Raw genomic sequence first — 10,832 nt, 5'->3', positions numbered from 1 at the left:
TCATCTTAACACAAGGGTTCTCCCAGGGCGATTGAAGACAACGCTTCCATACCCAGAATTGTGGTGACTTCCGCATTACTACTATTTGCGTTGTTTACTCGTCCATGATGAGCAACCGAATGGTGTTGGAGAGAGCCTCTCTGGCCAATTGTAGCGTCAGACACCGCACAGTCGTGTGCGTCCACGATTAACAAATAGCTCCAGGTAGCCATCATAACGTGAGTTACCGGGCGAGGTGGCGCAGTGGTTAGCACACTGGACTCGCATTCGGGAGGACGACGGTTCAATCCCGTCTCCGGGCATCCTGATTTAGGTTTTCCGTGATTTCCCTAAATCGCTTCAGGCAAATGCCGGGATGGTTCCTTTGAAAGGGCACGGCCGATTTCCTTCCCCATCCTTCCCTCACCCGAGCTTGCGCTCCGTCTCTAATGACCTCGTTGTCGACGGGACGTTAAACACTAATCTCCTCCTCCTCCATAACGTGAGTTGGCATTGGAACCGTTTCTGCTGACTGGGTGGCACGTTATTTGACCCTCAAGTTGCGACGCCTGTTAGGACGAGAATTCTCAGAACGAGGGATGGGACTGACACACCTCCGCCACCGCACGGCTTCACCTTATGGCCAGGAACTTCTCAGGAAAAATCGCAATCTTGAGCATTTTCTATGTAAGAGAAATGGAGAATGTGGAAATTACTGCCCCCCTTCCATCCGATGATCCTCCACGTAGGCAATCCATCGGTTGTATTCGTTGGCTGGGGAAAACTAATATAAATGCATATATTTATCGATTAAGTTTTATGCTTTTTAATTAATGATCCGTCCGATCTGAGATTATCATCACTAAGCTCGAAATTTTGTAGACAACTTGAATCTGTGGTTGGAATTATCAAATTAATTTTCGTTCGCTCCCTTTCTTTGTGACAGGACCTGGGCCAGACAGCCGCTGTGACTGCCATGTGTGCTATCTGTTTACAGAAATCATCACGTCACAACCCTGCAAATTCATATGCCATTCGCTTTATCTGTAGACTTAACAACAACAAAGGGAATGGCGACGACTAAAAAAATCACATTATCAGAAAGTACAAAACGGCTAAGCAGGAATGTCTAGGGAACAGATGTAAGCCTGTAGAAGCATGAATAACTGGGGAAGATAGGTACCGCCTGTAGGAAAAATAATGATACATTTGGAGAAAAATGAAGCAACTGTATGAATATCAACAGCTCAAATCAGAAGCCAGTACCAAGCAAAGATGTTTAAGCTGGAAGATGGTAGGAATTTGTAAAGGGACTCTACAAGGGAAATGAACTAGAAGACACTCTTATAGAAAAAGAAGAGGAAGTAGGTGAAGGTAGCATGGGAGACATAATACTGCGAGAATAATTTAACAGAGCATTGAAAGATATCAGTCGAAACAAGTCCCTGGAGCAGACGCCATTCCCTCAGAATTTCTGAGATCCTTGGGAGAGCCAGCCATTACGAAACTACTCCATATAACGTGCAAGATATAGAAGACAGGCAAAATACGCTGAGACTTCAAGAAGAAAGCAGGTTCAGATGGTTGATGTGTGAATATTACCGAACAGTCAGGTTAATGAATCATGATTGCAAAATGTTGATAAGAATTATTGACCGAACAGTCAGGTTAATGAATCATGATTGCAAAATGATAAGAATTATTGACGGAAGCACGGAGAAACTGGCAGAAGCCGGACTATGGTAAGGTCAGTTTCGATCCCGGAGAAGTACAGGAATACGCGTGACAATACTGACCCTACGTCTTATCATTGGAGACAGGTTGAAGAAAAGCAAACCTACATTTATAGCATTTTTAGATTTACATAAGACTTTCAACAAATTTAGGCAACGGCCTTGCCGCAGTGGATATACCGGTTCCCGTCAGATCACCGAAGTTAAGCGCTGTCGGGCGTGGTCGGCACTTGGATGGGTGAACATCCGGGCCGCCATGCGCTGTTGCCATTTTTCGGTGTGCACTCAGCCTCGTGATCCCAATTGAGGAGCTACTCGGCCGAATAGTAGCGGCCTCAGGTCAAAGAAAACCATCATACCGACCGGGAGAGCGGTGTGCTGACCACATCCCCCCTATCAGCATCCTCAGCTGAGAATGACACGGCAGTCGGATGGGCCATTTGTGGCCCGAAGACGGAGTGCTTTTTAACAAAGTTGCCTGCATTACACTATTCTGAAATTTTGAAGGTAGTAGGGATAAAATATAGGAACTGAATGGCCATTTATAACGTGTACAGAAACCAGACTGTAGTTATTGGAGTCGAATGACATGAAAGGGAAGCAGTGGTTGAGAAGGGAGTGCGACAGGGCTGTAGTATATCCCTGAAGTTATTCCATCCGTACAGTGAACAACCAATAAAGGAAATCAAGAACAAATTCAGAAGGGCAATTAATGGTTCAAATGGCTCTGAGCACTATGGGACTTAACTTCTGAGGTCATCAGTCCCCTAGAACTTAGAACTACTTAAACCTAACTAACCTAAGGACATCACACACATCCATGCCCGAGGCAGGATTCGAACCTGTGACCGTCGCGGTCGCGCGGTTCCAGATTGTTGCGCCTAGAACCGCTCGGCCACCCCGGCCGGTGGCAATTAATGTTCAGGGAAAAGAAATGAAAACTTTGATGATATTGTAAAACTGTATTGATTCAAATGTTCGGGCACCCTTTATTGTGACATTTGTATTTCATTTGGTCTGAATTTGTTATCATATACTCCTATACGCGTCAGTTGTCAATAATATAACCTCGTCCTTGACGGTGTTGCATCTTTCTTCGAGCAGTATATAAGAAATTATTTACAGAACAGGAAGACCTGTACAAAACGCACACCGTTTCCTAGGGAAAACGAACACAAAGTGAAATCAAATATAGACGCGCGTTATAACCTGCGCTATTCTTAATACAACAGTTAATACAGTGGTAATATGGTATTACATGTTAGTCATTCTATGTGACGTTTCTGCTCCCACTAACATATTACTCTTCTTGTATCTCGTTCCTGATATCTTAAAAGCTGTAACGCAAAGGAAGCTGTTCTTCGGCAGCGTTGGTGGCTGTTCCCACGGTCGGGAGGCTGTGGCTGGACCATCTGTCGCAGCGTGGCCAGGAGGTGGTGTGGGAGCTTCTGCCGCACCGCTGATACAAAAGAGCTCTACAAATTACTTCTGCGCCAAATCTGCGTCCCGCTTACGACAATTTCATTGTTAATCAGTAACAGCGTCTACGTGGACCACTTGGTACGTTTATGAATGTTATAAATACCATTTTATACATCATTAATAATTTATTTTTTTATTATTCGTAAAGCGTATTCATTTGGACCATTCGTATGATTACCAGCGGAGAAAATCGATTTGTACTCATTCGTAATAGTAAGTTACGAAGTAGACTGTGCAGTTCTTAAAGTTATAATAATATTTTTTTGTTAGATAAGCAACTGTGTCTGAATATGTGTAACTCACTAAATTTACGTTTTACTGTGCAACAATACACAGATCATTTTAAATAACGGCATGCTGAAACCACTCAAATATATTATAACGAGTATTTATTCACGGACAACCAGTTTACAGTCACGAATGAACCTTACATCCGTTTAAGTTCCTTAGCGCTAAAGAGTTTAAAGAAGTAGACAATTTTTACTTTGTGGACCGTCTTATTACCTTTTTTGCTAATTTTATTGTTCGTTCTATGTTTAATTTACAATTATTTTGTTGTTCTTCACGTGTGAGGATGAGTTCAGTTTGTACTATAAGTTTTTTGTTTAACCTGCTGTTGGGGTTCGATTCCCGGCCGGGTCGGAGATCTCCACCGCTCAGGGACTGAGAGTCGTATTGTCTTGATTTTCTTATTGACATAATTGATACTACTATTGAGATGTCTGAAAGGGCACGGCCCGAAAACCAATAAATTAAGGAAAAAGCCTACTGTTGGTGCAATGTTTCAACCCTTTTTCCAAGTGTAATTTTTTCTTTTTCGTGTAGTTCTGTCTCTGTAAGGTTTACTAATCGTGGATAAAATATATGTTGATTTTCTTGTGGTTTCTCATTCCAAATTTAAATGTATCTTTTTTACTGGTAGTTTCATTATTTTTGTTTTGCATATGTTTCACTGCTGTGTATGTGTTATGTGCAGGTTTTTTCTATCTGTGCCATGAAGACTGTGGTTTCGGTAAATTTTTTCGAATATAGTATTTTCATTTCATTTAGTAACAAATACCGTTTTGCATATGATTTCTCCTTTTGTGCCACTTTGGAACTGTATTTAACCTTTACAGTAACGTAATTTGGGATTGTAATTGGACGGTCCAGAAAGTAAAAACTATCAACATACCGTAATATTATACGCAACTGAGAACGACAGGACTACAAAAGTTGAAGACGTTAAAACAGTAGATACAGGCCGCCATGGCTTATTAAGTAACTGAACTCAATACTGAGAATTTCCCACAAGAAGAGCTATTACCGAAAACGAAATTTTCGGGGATGTGATATTCATGTGAGTGGGCTGGCTTTCGAGTACATACACATGTGAAAAAGAAGTTGTTATAAGTGTAATTACTAACAGTAAAACGACTATTAAATCAATATTCGGTCTAAGAAGCAGGAGAAAAGTGGGAAAACGTGTCAGTTTCAGATGGAGTGTTTCATACATTTTAGAGCAGTCTAAATAAAAATTAAGCTGAAAGCAATGAAACTTGTTCGTTATTTTGTGCATTTGGTGTGACCTCTAGAGGAATTCAGACGTGTCAGTAGTCCACCCGAACAAAATACGCTGTACATATAATCGGCACTGGTTGAAAACATTAACAATCTGCTGAAATATTCAAAGCCTGTGCTGAGAACTGACTGCCGTAGTGCACTGGAAACAGTCAGTACTGGAGCTGAAGAGTAAAGTCAGCTTGACGCGCTTCACGTGGTAAACGTATAAGTAAGGAAGTGTGATAAGAATTTAGTGTTCAGGCTAAGCTAGAACATTAGTGGGGGAGTACTAGTGCAGAAAGAAAAGAATGCTAGAGGTAATCTGTCGTAAGCCTATTCAAGAATGTATTCAATCATTCATCTACAGTTATTGAACAAATCCATTGAGCCGGCCGCGGTGGTCTAGCGGTTCTAGGCGCGCAGTCCGGAACCGCGCGACTGCTACGGTCGCAGGTTCGAATCCTGCGTCGGGCATGGATGTGTGTGATGTCCTTAGGTTAGTTAGGTTTAAGCAGTTCTAAGTTCTAGGGGACTGATGACCACAGATGTTAAGTCCCATAGTGCTCAGAGACAGAGCCAATCCATTGAAAAAGTGAATCTGGATAACGTTACAAGATTTAAATTTCGCTGCTCCCGAACATAACGTCATAATCGTGCTAATCGTACCATCTTCCGCTCACCCTGTATTGACGGAAAAAGGAAGAGGAAATAAAAACGTCCAGCAAAGAATGTTAGAAATAACATCCACTGAAAGCAGGAGACAGACAGAGCAAAAAGGATGAAATATTGGGGTTTTCCATCAGTCGATCACCAGATCATTACAGACGAATATCAAAGGATGGAGAAGGAACCATCCCGACATTCGCTTTAATCGATATAGAGAAACCACATAACTCCTAAATATAGAAGACTGGACAGGGATTAGAAACCGCTCTACGCTACGATGTCAGCTCGATCGGGCAAATACAGAACGCAGAATCTTCAAATCTCAACTGTCTACCCGTCTTCTAGACCAAAGCAAAGACCCCAGAGACGAGAGTGCTTAGTTATATGATCTTCTGAGTTATTTGACAATGTCTTTATAACTCGTTTCACTGAATGTATCACTATAGAGTATGGTGAGTGAGCATTCATAAGTGTATATGAATCAGTCACAACACAAACTGTGATCTTAAGTTAAATGTATGTCATATAAACAAAAGAATACGCCACCATTAAGATAGTACCAGCGCAAGCCACGTGATACTTAATTTCTAATACAGACTTGTCTTGCATTCCTCTGCTAACGGCAACATTGGACGTCAATATTATTTAGAGATAAGTGGTTAGCATAGGACGTCCTCAGCCATTTGCTCGGCTTTCCAAAACTGATCCTCGGCTTCTCTTTCAAATGGCTCCTCAGTCACCCTTATAATGCTGAAGGCACTTCATTAAAACCCTTTCAACGAATTAAAATTCTGGACAGCTGCGAGAATCTAAATCGGTGTCGTCTGCATGACACTGAGTTATGCTGATTTCACAACTCCATAGGCGAATAATGCTAAATTTCTTGTTTTAATTAAGTAAAACATATAGTAAGCATATAAACGAGAGAACGAAAAGTTGCAAGATACGCAAACAGAAGCATTATACACCGCGTTAACAAGACATGGTTGTCAAAAGACTTTTTGTTTTTGGAAACGTCCTCCTAAATTGTCAATAGCAACTGCGCAGAAAAATTGATTGACACTGTTAGCCACGTGTACGTCCTTGTAACACGAGTAGCTGATGCAAGCGATTTTGATGCAGCTATCGGCCAGAGTGTGTTTGTGCACTTGGCAGATTGGCCACGTGCAGAGGATCGCATTTCCCGTGTCTTTTCCAGTAGTGCCACTCTCGCAAGCGGTGCTTCAAACCCTCGCTGTATATTCCAGTTTCTTTCGCCACTGAAAAATTTGAAACCTACTAATTTTGAACAGATCTAAGCTATATCGTTGGGCATAAATATAAGCGATACATCTACACCTACGTTTACATCTGCATATACTGGGTGAACAAGAACTCCACCGACAAAATTTCGAAATTTGTTCGGGATGTTTTATGAGTATTTTGATATATTGGACCCGTGGTCTCCGATGAGTCGTACCGTGGTAATTGCATTTCGTTTCCTTTCTTACCCCCGTTTATCTTTATATGTGTGTTACATAGAAAATGTCTGCATACCACATCAAATGTTCTGTGTGTCTTGTTTGGAAAATGAACTTGTTCCGTTCGCTCACGGTACTTGCTCCTGATAACAGCAAAGCTCACGTTTTTCTTCGCCCTCAGTATTGCTTCAGTACTGTTCGATACTGTTTCTGGTGCGTTTTTCCACCAGTGTTAGTTGTAGGTTAACTGTGATACACAGGAGTATCTAATGAAGATTTGGCCAATATGCATATCGTGTGTGAGTTCACTGAATGCAGTGGAAGAACCACACAACGGCGATATACTGAGCTGTTCTGGAGGCAACGACAACCTCACCACAGTACTTTGGCAGCATGTAAGGGTTGTTGCGTTAATATGTGTTTGGTGTTGTACGTTTTGGTGACGGCTTATTATAAGTTTTGTTACTGTTGTGAATATATTTTCACAGAAACGGAGGTAACTGAGGTAACAAAGAGAAAAACCATAATAATAATAATTATTATTATTCATGTTTGAGCACGTCTGGACCACCCAATGTACAATAAGAGGCATTTTAAGAGTTTTGTTTTAACTTTCCTTTGTGCCCGTATTAACTTCATTTGCGCAGAATGGACTTATTTCCGCTCGTCAGACCAAGCCATTTCGGTCTTCTTAACTTTTTTGCCAGGCCAACTGTACAGTCGTGAATTTTCTGCCATTTTTTTTCTATCTGGTATATCAAGTTTTGTCCCCAAGATAACCCACCATGGATTTGCCTGCTGTTAAACAGTCCAGAGATATAAACGGTCCCCCAGTCGGATCTTTGGGGGTGGACTGCCACACGTAAAGCTATGAACATTTAAAGTAACGTACACAAGAGTGCCATTTGGAATGTACAAGGATAATTGGAAAACTACAAATTGTGGAAAGGGATTCATCATCAGAGACTCACTGGAACGTCACTGGGCACTTCAAAACAGCTAATGGCAAAAAGAGTACATTTTTCTGGTAGATCAAATAATTCCATCAACGATGTTGCCTTGTTATTATACAAGGAATGGAATACCGCAGTTGGCCTGGCAAAAAAGTTAAGAAGACCGAAATGGCTTGGTCTGACGAGCGGAAATAAGTCCATTCTGCGCAAATGAAGTTAATACGGGCACAAAGGAAAGTTAAAACAAAACTGTTAAGCCTGTCAGCGACCGAATAATACTAGTGAAATTCGACAATAGATATTGCAAGCTAAGTATAATACAGCTTATGCACCAACTTCAACAGCTGATGAAGAGTTGGAAGAATTTTATGAGTCTCTTTCTAACTGCCCAGAGTAAATACCCAAAATGGAGGTTACTGTAGAGCAAAGCGATTTTAACGTTAAGATAGGGAAGTGAGACTTATCAAATAAAGTACTTAGCTGTCATGGTTTAGGCAAAAGAAATAATCGTGGAGATCGCCTGGATCGGTTCAGTCAAGAAAATAAATTTTTTATAACCAACACCTGCTTCCAACACCATCCCCCAAGACTTTACACCAGGACCTCACCAGGTGGAACATACCGTCATCAGACTGACAGTTCTTTATTTGGCTTAACATGGAGATCGTCAGCTAAAAACATAAAGACTCTTTCTGCTACATGTTGTGCAACTCATCATGAGCTTTTATGTCATGAACTGTCAATGAAACTGTCAAAATATGAAGGGACACCTCCAAAAGCAAAGAAGATTAGAGCACAAGGCTGAAATCGAAATTTTTAGGAATCGAGTCCAAGAAACATTTCGACCGATCAGTCACATAAAATGACATGTGCAGAGAAATGGAATTTGCTGAAGGAGACATTAGTCAAAACAGCTGAGGAAGTAGTCAAGGACAGCAAATAAGTGAAGAATAAAAATAACTGACTTACTAGCGAAACCACACAAATCATTGAGGACAGAAAAGTACTGAAGAGGAGAGGGTTACAGGGAACTCAGCAGTACCACAAGTTATCGGTATTGATACAGAGAAGCTGCTGAAGAGACGAAAATCATTACATCAGTGAAACATGTGAGAGACTTGAGAACTTGTGGGATTGCAATGATACCAGGTGCATGTTCACTGAAAAGAAACTAACAAGATCCAAGAACTTGGGTAGTAGAATTTGAAGATGGCACACCTCCAACCTACATAGAACTAGCTGCAGATCGGCGGAGAAAATACTGCAACAAGTTGTATATCGATAAAAACGGAAGACTTGCTCGTCTAAACATTCCGGTATAGATGGAAAAGAAGAAGTCGGAAAAACTATAACTAAACTGAAAAATAACAAATCACCTGGACATGGCCTTAGTACTACTGAAATGATCAAACTATCTGGAGATTTTGGTTTGGAAATCATGCATGAAACTTGTAACAGCATATGGAATAACGGAACATGGATAGATGACTGGCTCATGTCGGTAATCACTCTGTTTCATAAGAAAGGAAACGCATGTCGTTGTGAGAACTACGGGGCCATTTCATTAATTTCATATGCCAGCATATCTTCTAAATGTCATCCACGAATGCATGAAAACCTACTTAGATAAGGGAATACCTCCAGAGGAAGCTGAATTTGTGCAGAATAAAGAAACCCGAGAGCAGATACTCAAAGTCAACATCTAACTGAAAAATGTAGGAAATTCAATATCCCATTAGTTCTTTGTTTCTTGGACTACAGCAAGGCTGTGTTCTATGGAGAGAACTGCGGAGTGTGCTAACAGAAATGTGTGTTCCTCATCACCTTATAACCTTTATCAGAAATCTCTGCTCTGATAGCGAGGCAATAATCAGACTAGATAAAACTATTTCATGACCTTTTGGACCATGCAAGGGATTTAGACAGGGGTGCATTCTGTCACCGGTTCTATTTGAAATCTATGGAGAATATGTTATGAGAAAAAGTCTTCATGGCTAAACTCGTGAAATCCATACTGGAGGACGAAGAATCAATAACTTAAGATTTGCTGATGACACCAAACTGTGAGCAGAATCGCAGAGCCGGACGGAGTGGCCGTGCGGATCTGGGCGCTACAGTCTGGAGCCGAGCGACCGCTACGCTCGCAGGTTCGAATCCTGCCTCGGGCATGGATGTGTGTGATGTCCTTAGGTTAGTTAGGTTTAATTAGTCCAAAGTTCTAGGCGACTGATGACCTCAGAAGTTAAGTCGCATAGTGCTCAGAACCATTTGAACCATTTTTGAACCAGAATCGCAGAATCACAAGTGGAAATGAAGGACCTACTGGATATTGTTAAGAGAGAAAGGGAGAAACTTGGATTTTCAATTAAGAAGAAAAAGACCAAGATCATTATAATTAACAGAGGTGATTCACTTCCAGCTACTGATTTACTGTCAGAATATGAAGAATGTGATCACCATGTTTACCTACACAGGAAATACGACGTAGTAATTGTTCTTGATAGGGATGCTGCATCGAAGCTGACAGTGATGTGTAAAAACCGGGTATTTTCCTTTGAAGGTGAAACATGGACAGTAACTGAAGAGAACTTAAAAAAATTGGTGCTTTTGAAATGTGGACATTAGGAGGTTGCTGAGAATATTATGGATGGACAAACGGAACAACAAATCAATCTTCAAGAAATCAGGGTGGAGAAGAGGTTGTCCAGTATTTGTTCCCAGCGAATTCTGCAGTTCTTTGGTCACACAGTATGACCACGGGAGGATAACTTAGAAAAGATTACCATCCAAGACAAAGTCGAAGGCAAAAATTTCAGAGAAGGTCACCGAGACCATGGATAGATCAGCTAAAGGAAAAGACATACCAAACATGGAGCCAGCTAAGCCGAGATTCAGAAGACCGGGAAAAATTGAGATAGACAAGAGGAGTGCGTGATGGGTCAACTACTTTCAATTATGTAAGATGAAGTGTCGATGATGATGATATCAAGTTGTGTTATCCAAGCTTGCTTCAGGTC

The 10,832-nt window shown here is 41.1% G+C and overlaps 1 pseudogene; it reads left to right on the top strand.

Annotated features, from left to right (window-relative positions):
• The first annotated feature begins 1,864 nt into the window (after nt 1-1,864).
• LOC124557221 lies at nt 1,865-1,982 on the top strand (annotated as a pseudogene).
• Nucleotides 1,983-10,832: the final 8,850 nt, after the last annotated feature.

This window comes from Schistocerca americana, chromosome X (genome assembly GCF_021461395.2).
Source record: "Schistocerca americana isolate TAMUIC-IGC-003095 chromosome X, iqSchAmer2.1, whole genome shotgun sequence".
In the NCBI taxonomy this organism is placed as follows: Eukaryota; Metazoa; Arthropoda; class Insecta; order Orthoptera; family Acrididae; genus Schistocerca; species Schistocerca americana.
Note: the sequence above shows the minus strand (reverse complement) of the source record. Positions and strands in the feature narration are given on the sequence as shown.